At 44.7% G+C, this 12,268-nt stretch overlaps 1 long non-coding RNA gene across 1 annotated transcript in view; it reads right to left on the reverse strand.

Annotated features, from left to right (window-relative positions):
- LOC132592445 (uncharacterized) overlaps window positions 1-10,097 on the reverse strand; it is a 69,632-nt gene extending 59,535 nt beyond the window's left edge. Inside the window, exon 1 of the long non-coding RNA XR_009557922.1 lies at window positions 9,828-10,097. This is a non-coding gene — a long non-coding RNA (uncharacterized LOC132592445). The remainder of the gene's footprint in view (window positions 1-9,827) is intronic.
- Between the last annotated feature and the right edge of the window lie 2,171 nt (window positions 10,098-12,268).

The raw sequence follows: 12,268 nt of genomic DNA on the forward strand, positions 1-12,268 counted from the left end.
CGTGTTTAACATACTGATTTTAGATTAACTAATTAATCAGAAACATGTTGAAATCCAATGTGTAGCTATTAAGAAATGTACAATAATCTAATCCTTGCTTGATTTCTCACTGCCCCAATTTGTTTTTATTTATTTGTGATCTTGTTTTGTGGTGAATCACATTATCAAGACCACCCATAAGATACCTGAACTCCCTCCAGGGAGAGCTTGTTATACTGGGATACATATCTCAAAGTCTGAGGGCATGTATGTACATCTTAGCGGCTTAAAACACAGTGAGGTTGTTCCCCCCCCACTGTTTACACCAGGCACCCCCAAACTTCGGCCCTCCAGATGTTTTGGACTACAATTCCCATCTTCCCTGACCACTGGTCCTGTTAGCTAGGGATCATGGGAGTTGTAGGCCAAAACATCTGGGGGGGGGCTCAGTTTGGGGGTGCCTGGCTTACACCATTTACACTGTGTACACACCATTACTGATTACCTGATTTGTTTCCCTAGAGCTATAGCCCTCTGCCCCATAACCCCTTTTCATGAAGTTGTCCTCTGCACATGACAGTAACCTGTGCACTTCCAAAAGGCCACAAATAGTTAAAGGCCAAAGGCTTGGGTATAGAGGAAAGTTTTTGCCTGGAGAGAGCATTCCACAAATAGGGAGACACTGCAGGAAAGGTTTGTTCTCGTGTTTGCCACTTTCTGGACCTCTCGTGGAGGGGCCACACAAAAATGTACACACCTTAACTAGGACTTATGTTTTCAAATCAGCTGGAAGCTGGTTTGGGAGAAAACATTATCAATCAGCACTACTTCTCAGGAAACTAGGGCATAAATTACAGATGGATTGTGGCCAATGTCATGTGGCTTCAAAAACTAGCAGAGGAAGCGCACTGGAGTAAATGGTAAGATGTACACACAGCTGAACACTAAAGAAGCAGAGGCTTGCTGTAGAACTTTAAGAATTTAAGCACTTCAGTTGATCAGTCCAAATCTTTATTGGGTTTTTTAAAGCTGATCCCAGTTCTGTTCTGTTACAAACTGTTATATGATGAATTCTATATACAGTAGTAATTTTCAGAAAGCTAACCCATAAATGATGTACTGGATATGGAGTCAGATACAGAAGCAATGACACGTTCTCTGTGCTGGTGTAGAAGGACGTGAGATACTGAGCTTTGTGCATCGATGTCCTGAGTTAACCCAAAGTCCTAGTTTCTATAGGTAACCGTAGCAACCTGAATTCTCATAGCAAGGGGCCTGTTTAGCTGATTACAACACACACGTCACCTAAAATCATATCCTTAATCATCAGCTGTCGTTCTTACATATATTATATCAGTGTCTTGTGTTCACAAGGACAAACCTAGATGTTTCTGCTTTATAAAATTGATTAATTAAAGCAGAAAATTAAATAGAGATGGGGTGGGGGTAGAAACAGAAACAAGGATACCATAGCAATATGGATTCCTAGCAATATGATTGGTTACTTGGCAACCAGAAAGAGGTGTGTCAAGAAAATTGGTTACAATTATACAAGAAGCAGTTCTGGAAGGTCACAGAATAGGCTTGAAAGTAGAGCTTTAAGAAGAGTATCTGATTTAGTCACTAGGAGCATCAGCAATAAAAATATTGATATAGACTGCCTGCTTGCCATTCCAAATGATATTATATGACTCCATTATCAGTGTTAAAAAAGAGAACCTGCAATTGCTGCTTCTTCCACCACTCAGGTAGCAAAAGCTAGGCCAGACATTTCAGTTTTAATTAGTTTTTCACTTTTTATCATTAGTTTTGGTCTTACTAAGCATATTTTCATTCAAAAACTCAGAGGCATCAATACAATATTACTGCGGTCAGGACCAGGTGCATAGCAAGGGAGTGGCGGGCCACCCCTAGCCCTAGTCTGGCAGGGGCAGTGCGCGGGGGCAGCACCGCCGGCCCCTGGCCCGCCCCTCACCTCCTCCAGCCAAGTGCACCGCTGCCCTCGCATCAGGCCGCGTCGTGACACGACGCACGCGCCAGGACGGACTGCGTATGTGCTGCCCCGGGGCAGCCAAGCAGCACCGTTTGCCACTGGTCAGGACAAATAAATTTACGGCCTAGGACCCTCGTACTTACGGGACCATCTCTCCCAGTATGCCCTGCGGAGGACCTTAAGGTCCACAAATAGTAACACCTTAGAGGTCCCGGGCCAGAAGGAAATCAGATTAGCCTCAACTAAAACCAGGGCCTTCTCAACACTGGCTCCGACCTGGTGGAACGCTCTGTCTCCTGAGACCAGGGCCCTGCGGGACCTGATTTCTTTCCATGGGCCCGGTAAGACAGAGTTGTTCCACCTGGCATTTGGCCTGGAGCCAACCTGATCCCCTCCCCCATTTCCCCCTTTTTGTATCTAGTGTTAGCAACCCTGAGCCTGGCCTTGGCTGGGGGGGGCGGGGTATAAATAAAATTTATTATTCTTATTCTTAAATATGTTTAACTCATTAACAGTGCACTTCTATCCATGCATATTTAAAAGTAAACTACATCCAGTTCTATAGGGATCACTGTCAGGCATGTGTACATAGGATTATAGCCTAAGACATCACATGGTATATTTCTGTGGTATACCCCTATATGATGTAGACCAGGGGTCGGCAACGTGTGGCCCACGAAGACCGTTTTACCGGCCCACGAGCCGCCCCTGAACCAAGCTGCCTGCTCTGCGAGTACCCCACGCACTGTGGTAAACCGGCGCAGCGTGGCACGGGGACTCGCTGAGCGGCGCTGGAAATTGCATCTGTGCCCACGCAGATACTAGAAATTGTGTCTGTGCATGTCCAGTTGCCGAAAGTTACTTCTGCGCAGGCACAATATTCGGTGTCTGAACATGCGCAGATGCGATTTCCGGTATCTGTGCGTGCGCAGACGCAATTTCCGAAGTCGTGCTGCGCCAGTCTAGCCCATGGACAATCTCCATGGGAGTGATCCGGCCCAAGGCCGGTAAACCTTGCCGACCCCTGATGTAGATCATCAGCATTGTTTGGATTCAGTGTGCCTTTTCAATGTAAGATATAGATGTAAGCACTTGGGGAGGGGAATAAATGTACTACATATAAACATTCCTCAACTTTTTGTAGTGTTGCAGATGTGTTTTGCTAGGATGCCCTCACCACATAGACAGATGCATGCCTTGAGAAGTTAACTGCACTTATTTTTTAGTAATACACGCACAATCATGCATACAGAAAGCAGCTCTATCAATATTTCTGCTAATGTGTGGTACCTTTTGAGTATAGCACGAGAATAAGGCACACAGTTAACCCCTCCAGGGACTTCACAACTCTCCACATGGTGAAAAGTATTGGAAAGAAATGAGCCTAATGTAGCATGGAAACTCTTCCTACGATAAGCCTGGCACGAGATCATACTCCAAATTTACGATTTTACTCCTGAAAGACAGGCAGTTTCAACTGAAGCACAAGCACAGAGACCTAATAATCCTTCAGACACAGGGCACAAAGTTTCCTTCTGAGAAGCACTGCATGTGATGAGGCAAAAGGAATGTTCCACTGAAGTCACAGCAAGGCTACAGATACACAACATGTTTCTTTCTCCCCACTCACCACATAAAGACTGGCAATGCAGGTGCACATGCTACACATCCTTCTACATAAGCATCAAGACCGAGTAATTTCCCCCCAGAGCTCAGTTTTGGAAGCAACAGAATTAATACGCTTAAACACCCCAATTGCAGTGGTTCTGGGCAAGGGAAGGCATGGGGTAGGAATGGGGTTAGGGCAAGCACATGGTACAGGCAGTGAGTGACCATGCCATGCACCAGCCCCTCCTCCAACCTGGGAAACTGTGATTGTCCTATCAACCAGCTGACAGGTCTGCCGCTGCTGTTACTGAATGCCAGGTTGGTTCTGAGTAAGGCCTCCATCCATGGGCATACCCAGCGCGGGGCAGGGGGGGCAGGTGCCCCCCCAGAAGCAAAAAAAGGGAGAGCACAGCACGACAGGCAGGGACACTGCCAGCTGTGCTCCGCCTCAGCCTGCTCGGCTGAAGTGAAACGGCAGCAGCGGCAGCGAAGCTGCCTCCGTCGAGGGAAACCTGGACCTGGGCTAACTTCAGCCCACACTCCTTCAAGTCACAGCGAGCACAGCACAGAAAGTGCTGCCCCACAATGCTCCGCGGCACCTCATTTGCATACATACACTTTCTGTGCTGTGCTCGCTGTGACTGGAAGGAGTGTGGGCTGAAGTTAGCCCAGGTCCAGGGCCAGGTTTCCAGCAGCTTTGCTGCTACTGCCTCGTTTAAGTCCCCGCTGCCGGTAAAGGAGCGGGTGAGGCAGAAGTGCAAGTGGCCGCCTCGGCAACGGCTGGAAACGACCCCCTCCCCTCTGGGGTGTGTGGATGTTGACCACGCCTCCTGGGGGATCCCGGCCACGTCATGGCTGGGGGTGGGGTGTGTGGCTGGCGTGCCCCCCCCCCAGTTTTGATCCTGGGTACGCCCATGCCTCCATCATCCAGGATCTGACTGTGGATGAGGCCGATCTGGTATGTATCACTGAGACCTGGGTGGGCAAACAGGGTGATGTTGGTCTAACCCAACTGTGCTCACCTGGCTGGGTACTCGGTGCAGCAACAGGGCGGACCTGAGGGTCGGGGAGGGGAAATTGTTGTAGTCTAGAAAGATTCCATCTCTCTCTCCAGGCTCTGTGTCTAGTTGGGGGGCGGGGGGCGGGAGCGATCTAGAGTGTGTGTTCCTGGCACTGGGCAATTGGGACATATTAGGGATACTGCACGGACTATCAATTAGTTTCCAGGCCCAGTTCAAACTGTTGTTTTTGACCTATAAAGCCTCAAAAGGCTCAGGACCACAATACTTCAAGGACTGCCTCTCCCCATATGAACTGACCCGGACCCTGCTATCATCATCCGAGGCTCTTCGTTGTGTGCCTCCTCCATGAGAGGCCCAGAGGGTGCCAACACAAGAACGGGCCTTTTGCGGTGGTTTGTGGAATGTTCTCCCCAGGGAGGCTCACCTGGCACCTTCATTACATATCTTTAGGCATCAAGCGAAAACATTTCCCTATTAACTAGGCCTTTGAATGATTAACATTATATGGCATTTTAAATGTGTTTGTGGGAGGAGAGTTATTGGTTTGTTTTTGTTTTATTATGCATTTTGTGTTCTCATTTTGTATTTTTCTGTTGTGAACTGCCCTTGGACCGTAGAATGAAAGGTGGTATACAAATTTAGTAAATAAAATAAATAATGATAATAAAAAAGTTAAACACTATGGGGCGGGGGGGGGGGAGAAAAGAAACTCATTTCAGAACTGAAACTACAACCTTCCAATATCTCAAGGGAAAAATAATACTTGACTTTCTTATTGCCATGGTAGCATCCCCCCCCCCAAGTGCTTTTCACATGATTTGTTTTTTATTCCTCTGGCTTTGTTATTTGTCCTGGAACAAAACGGCCAAGGCTGGAGTGCTGGTAGCTGTGGGACAGGAGATAGAAATCAACTAAGCAAGTGTTTGTTTTGTCTTGAGCACCTGGCTTCACGCAAGACCACTTCTCTCTTTATTAAATGTCAGTTTATCCTACTGCCAACCTGAATGCATATATTTGTATACCAAAAAGTTATGGTGATGGGGACCCACAGCAAAATTTACCGTTTGAGGAATTTGAGAAAATGTAATAATCCAAACCCGAGGTAGCCAAGCTATCCACATAATCTTATTTATTTATAATAAAAATATCTAGCTCGTTTCCAAAAAAGCAATAAACATACAGTACTATACAATAATAATATTCAATAAAATTTCATAAAAACTAGATAAAACCAAGCAAAATTATATCAAGGCTTCTGGAACCGCTGTGCACAAAGTTGGAGATTTGGGCAGGTGCTGCTTGCTGTGCACTTGCCATGCAAGGCAACAGTTTAAAGGGGTGGGACCCAAAATATTAAAATCCTGGTCGGCCTTATTGCCAGCATCTACTTTCGTTAAACACTGAACAGCTGGCCATACTGAAAACAACTCTTTCATAAATAAAGTACAGTCATACCTTGTTTCTCGAATGCCTTGGTACTCGGGATGATTTGGCTCCCAAACGCTGTAAACCCGGAAGTGTGTGTTCCGGTTTGCAAACGTTTTTCAGAAGCCGAATGTCCAACACAGCTTCCGATTGAGTGCAGGAAGTTCCTGCAGCCAATCGGAAGCTGCGCCTTGGTTTTCGAACAGACTCCTGGAATGGATTAAGTTTGACAACCAAGGTACGACTGTACAGTATAAAGAAAAGTGAACGCTAACTGCACTGACTATCATTTGCTTCTGGTTCTTATAAGGCAGCAGTCACCAACTCAGTGTGCCCACGAGGGCTTCCAGTGGTGCCCTATGCAGGTGCCTCAGACTCTGAGCTTTCATTTTAAAAAAGTAAGTCTCTAGCGCTCCTAGAAAGAAAATTACAGGGCAAAATTTGCAGGTACCTTTTAAGCAAGTTCTTTGTAGCTACATTTTATATTTTTCCTGGTCCTGAGGAACGCTCACTGTTGTTATTAGACAGCAGCAGCATCCATTCTGTACATTGGCACAACACTGATATGGTGATTTTAGAACCACCTACAGTACTTTAGAAATATAGCTCTTCAGTGCTACCAACAGGAAATCATTCTGAAAATCTAGCACACACAGTGATATATAGAGGTTTACTAGCTTCATAAACGATTAAAGAGCTCCTATTTTTAAAATTAGGGTTCCTTGCAGACAACTATCCTACTCTCTTATTAAAAGTAGTGTGAATAGGAAACAATCAGTCTCAAAAATAGCAAGTCGGAAACATTCAGAGAATGAAAACATGTCCCTTAACTAAGTCACTATTACCTTTAGGTTTTTTGTTTGCAATGTTTCATACTCTTAAAGGTAAAGGGACCCCGGACCATTAGCTCCAGTCGTGACCGACTCTGGGGTTGCGCGCTCATCTTGCATTATTGGCCGAGGGAGCCGTCGTATAGCTTCCAGGTCATGTGGCCAGCATGACAAAGCCGCTTCTGGCAAACCAGAGCAGCACATGGAAACGCCGTTTACCTTCCCGCTGTTCCTATTTATCTACTTGCATTTTGACGTGCTTTCGAACTGCTAGGTTGGCAGGAGCTGGGACCAAGCAACGGGAGCTCACCCCGTCACAGGGATTCGAACCGCTGACCTTCTGATCAGCAAGCCCTAGGCTCAGTGGTTTAACCACAGCAATGTGGCTAATTTTTTTTTAAAAAAAAATTGGAACTTGCTAACCGGCTTAATAATGCCTCTCCCAATATCCGTGAGTTTTATCAGTGATTAAATATGCGTAGATTGTATCCTAAATATCTGCAATAATAAATATTTTAAAAGACTTATACTATTTTATTAGTTTGATGAGGTTTAATTATTAAAAATTATAACAATGAAATTGTATATAATGTACCCTTTCCTATAATCAGGAAGCTCAACTATGTGACATAATGGCAAATAGGGATAAGCCACTGTTAAAATGACAGAAACTAGATTTAGAATACAATATAGGTCCTGTTTATAGAAATAGTAACTCAAAAGATGGCTTAGTGACAGAACCATTCTATTCAGTTCCCCACTGAAAAAAACAAATTAAGAAAATAAAGCTTTCAGAGGCACCTGAAGTCTGTTGTCTATAAAAACAAGGTGCCTTAATCAGCAAGTCTAATTGTCATTAAATGAAGCCTTCATACAATAAGAGCTCATATCACAACCAACAACATGGTTTCTTTAGTAGCACTAAAGGTCTTAGTCTCTTAATACTGCTGACTAATATCGCCTTCCTTCTAGAATTTGTCTCCATTCCTCAAGACTGACTCTGGCACTTGTCAGCAGCATTTATGGAGATATAAGTGACCCAGATGACTTTGGGTTGCTGTTGAAAATGCCCCCACCCTAAAGTTATCGAAATAAACTGAAAGACATGGTACACCAAACTAACTTTCCTTATTAGATTCTGTGCTATAATCAACTGCAGCCACCTGGACCAAATATTTACATTTTCTATATAGTGTATGTGATACCATGCTGCTACACTACATTTTCCTAATCTTGTGCAAGTTAAAGAACCGGGCCGGGGGGGGGGGATTCTGAGTGGTCTGCTAGGCACTGAACAAAAAACACCCCATATACTTTGCCACAATGCTTTATAAAAGTATTCATTCCCTGGTAATGTCAAGGAACATGTCAGCTCTTTTGACACTGCCGGGGTGGGGTGGGGTGGGGTGGGGTGGGGTGCATCTTCAGATAAATGCAAGTTTTCATCTTCTTCAATAATTTCCCCCAAACTCACAATTTCTGTAGCAAGGGGAAAAAGCAAATTTTTGAAAGCAGCTTACTTTTGTCAATACCAATTTCAGCTGGCCTACAAACAGTTCTAGAAAGCTCAAAGCAATGTGGCCTTGGTTAAAAGCTCATGTCCACGGAAAGCACCCTCCAAGTCTCTAACAAGTAAAAAGAATGGAAAAAACAAATACACCAGAGACTCCTTACACTTACCAAATAATTCTGTTTTACTGAAAAGCTTGCTTATACCTCATGTATCAACAAGCACATGATAAACCGCAGAATAATTGCACATTTCTTTGTCTACACTCTGCAGTCCCCCGGAAATTTGCTCCTAAAATCTTTAGGGCAGGAAATGTTATGCCTAGTCGCTGACTTAGGAGTATGCCCCACTGAATTTACAGTACTACTCATACCAAACATGCCCAGGCCATGCAACTCTTAAGATCCTCCGCTGCACGGCTGTCAAAATGCTTTTTAAAGCACTCCCAGAAACTCAGGGTACTAAGGAAAGGGGCCACTGCTGTAGAAACAGAACTTTGGAACTGCAGGCGCCGCAGTTCCGCAGCATGCCTGCCTGCCCGCCCATCTCTCCCTCTCCCCACAGCAATACTGAAGCGCGACTTTTATCCGGCAACCCAGCTCGGCAAGCGTCGAAAGTGCGCCTGAGAGCCCAGCATGCAGGTTCCTGGCGAGGTGGGCGGCGCTTGTGCGCCTCTTGAACCGGTTACACCATTTGCATCATCGTCGGCGCTGTCATTGCCTCGGCAACGGCGGCAGCGACGGAACAGAACGTTTCCCTCCGAGCTGCAGAGCGCGCTTCCCTTTCTCCTGCAACAGGACGGCAGCAGGAGCTGTTCCCTGCTTTTCTGAGCGGCTCCATCGCGCGGCCGCCCGTCTTAAGTGGGTCACTTGCCGCTCACGCTAGTTTCGGAAAAACAAAAGAACAAAACAGACCCCCCCCCCGCCCCCCGATTTGCACGCATCCAAAAAGGCCACCGAAATATTCCAAAAGCGAGACCTTGAAACGGCTAAACCTTTTTTTTAAAGGCCTTCGCACAAAATGTCCTTGTCCTGGAACAGCAGCTTGAAACCCTTCAGGTCACATCACGTGGAAGGTTTTTCTCGTCAACCAGGAAGGCTGCAAGCAAAATTAAAGCGAAGATCTTCAAAATCATCATGGGGCGAGTCAAAACTACCAGCAGCTGTCCTTCTAACGTTCTTAAAAGGCTCCTAACAACGCACTGGATCGACGGCCTTACCTCCTTGCGTGGCGTTCATTTGTTTTTCATCTTTAACTGTTCAGGGCATATTTCGCAAGGTCAACCACGTCGCCTCTTCCAACATACTGCAGATTCTTGGAGCGTCATTCCTGTAGACCTCTGCTTTCCTCCGCCTACATGCAGTTTTAAGTTACAGGTCCCCCTTGTAATTATCAAATCTACTTCCTTGCGTGCCAGTTCATAGCAAGCTTCCGGTAATGAGATTTTGCACAAACCTTACCCGGCGAATCCATCCAAACGAGGCGCAGGCATGTTTTGTTTACGCGCCTCTGCAGGCTTCTTTGCTGGCTCCCTCCACTGTTCCGCGATGCAAACTGCGTCAGATGACGATCAAGGTCTCCTTTTTCTATGCCGCCTACTTGCTGTATTCATTTCTGCCTTGTCTTTTTTAAGCATGTCCATGCGTGGAGGCGAAGATGTACCGCTCTTCGGCAAGTACACTCCGACCCCGCTAAGCACAAGAACTTCCTGCCTCCCACCATTCTCTGAATGTGCTTGTTTCAGGAATGAAAAAGTGCTGCAAAAGCAACCCAGCTCTGCTATTGGCTCAGCACGGTACACCTCCGTATATTTATTGGCTGAACGGAGAAAGCGATCAGTTCTAAGTGGGCTTAGGAACTAAACAAACTCGGATATTGTAATATTCGCACAGGAATCATAGAATTATATCAAGTTATAATCATATTGCATTATATAGTATTATATTATTATTGTTACATACCACAAGGAATTTTCCAAGTGCTTCTCAGATATTAAAATATTAGTCTCTGCCCACAAGAGACAATTTAATATACTGTACACAATACAAAAGTAAAAATGAAGGGGGTGGGGTAGATGAAAGCAGTTGGAGTTAGAAAGATTTAAAGAGCAGATTAATCCAATGAAATACCTGATTCCCCTTCACTCAATTCCAAAGATGATGCATTTCAGAATCAAGACACTGCAACTTTTGTACTGCACAATTATTTGCAATTCTAACCATGTCAGTGGTAAACCTATTGAATTCAGTGCGGCTTGCTCTCAGGTAAGTGGGGTCAGGATCACAGCTGCACAGTAATGCCTAGTTCTCACTGAAGGTGAGGGTGATAACTGAATGTGGGAAATTGAATACTCTGCACCAGCCATAAAACTAAAAATGATATATTCCTGCAGAAAGAAAACTAGCAAGATATAGAGCAGGTGGATAAAACTTTTCTCCAGCATTGTTTCTTATGAGGAATTTTAAAAAAATGAAATAGCATTCAGTCCCAGCTAGTGGTTCAAATTGGTGCAGCCTTGAGACAGGTTTACTTCACAGTAAATCTGTTTGTATTCAGTGGGGCCTACTCCCAGAAAAATGAATAGAATTTCATTTTTAAGCATAACCACCCTCAAAATAGGAGCTACATCTTTCCTGTGTGGAGAGGGTTTTTATTTATTCTTTGAAGAATGGGGGGGGGGGAAGTTGAAAGAAAAGTAGTGATGATCAAGGAAGACTCTACCTTCAGCATTTTGAAGTTGGGGACCTTTAACTTTAAGAGCAGGATCTTAGTAACAGGATGTCATATTAAAGCAGGTGTAGGGAACCTTTGGGTGTCCAGATGTTCCTGATCTACAACTCCCATCAACCTCAGCCTCAGTAAGCATACAAATCTATTAAATACATAAATAAATAAAAATTCTGAATCCCCGCGAATAGCTCTTCCTTCATATTATGCTGTTCTTAGAATTCTACATAAGGAATATTTTGTGCTTGAGCAGACATCCTCAAATACAAGCATCAGCATGTTATGTTCATTATGCAGGACATATATATATATATATATATATATATATATATATATATATGCGCCTGACGCTGTCAGATGGATTCATTTTGTGATATTTTAAATAGTGTGCATGGTTCCTAGTATTTTCAACTTCATTATAAAATCAAATTTCACAACTAAAAACAACAACAGGTAACAGAATGACCCCATCAGCATCTTTTTTTCACAAGTGGTTTTTTCCGTGTGTTTTCCTTTTTTCTGTTTTTTTCTAAGTACAGTATGTACAAACCTGCCCAGAGATCATAATGCTTTGTTGCTGTTGTTGTTTAGTCCTTTAGTCGTGTCCGACTCTTCGTGACCCCATGGACCAGAGCACGCCAGGCACTCCTGTCTTCCACTGTCTCCCGCAGTTTGGTCAGACTCATGTTCGTAGCTTTGAGAACACTGTCCAACCACTTCATCCTCTGTCGTCCCCTTCTCCTAGTGCCCTCCATCTTTCCCAACATCAGGGTCTTTTCCAATAAGTCTTCTCTTCTCATGAGGTGGCCAAAGTATTGGAGCCTCAGCTTCAGGATCTGTCCTTCCAGTGAGCACTCAGGGCTGATTTCCTTCAGAATGGATAGGTTTGATGTTCTTGCAGTCCATGGGACTCTCAAGAGTCTCCTCCAGCACCATAATTCAAAAGCATCAATTCTTTGGCGATCAGCCTTCTTTATGGTCCAGCTCTCACTTCCATACATCACTACTGGGGAAACCATAGCTTTAACTATATGGACCTTTGTTGGCAAGGTGATGTCTCTGCTTTTTAAGATGCTGTCTAGGTTTGTCATTGCTTTTCTCCCAAGAAGCAGGCGTCTTTTAATTTCGTGACTGCTGTCACCATCTGCAGTGATCAAGGAGCCCAAGAAAGAAA

This window comes from Zootoca vivipara, chromosome 7 (assembly GCF_963506605.1).
Source record: "Zootoca vivipara chromosome 7, rZooViv1.1, whole genome shotgun sequence".
NCBI lineage: Eukaryota > Metazoa > Chordata > Lepidosauria > Squamata > Lacertidae > Zootoca > Zootoca vivipara.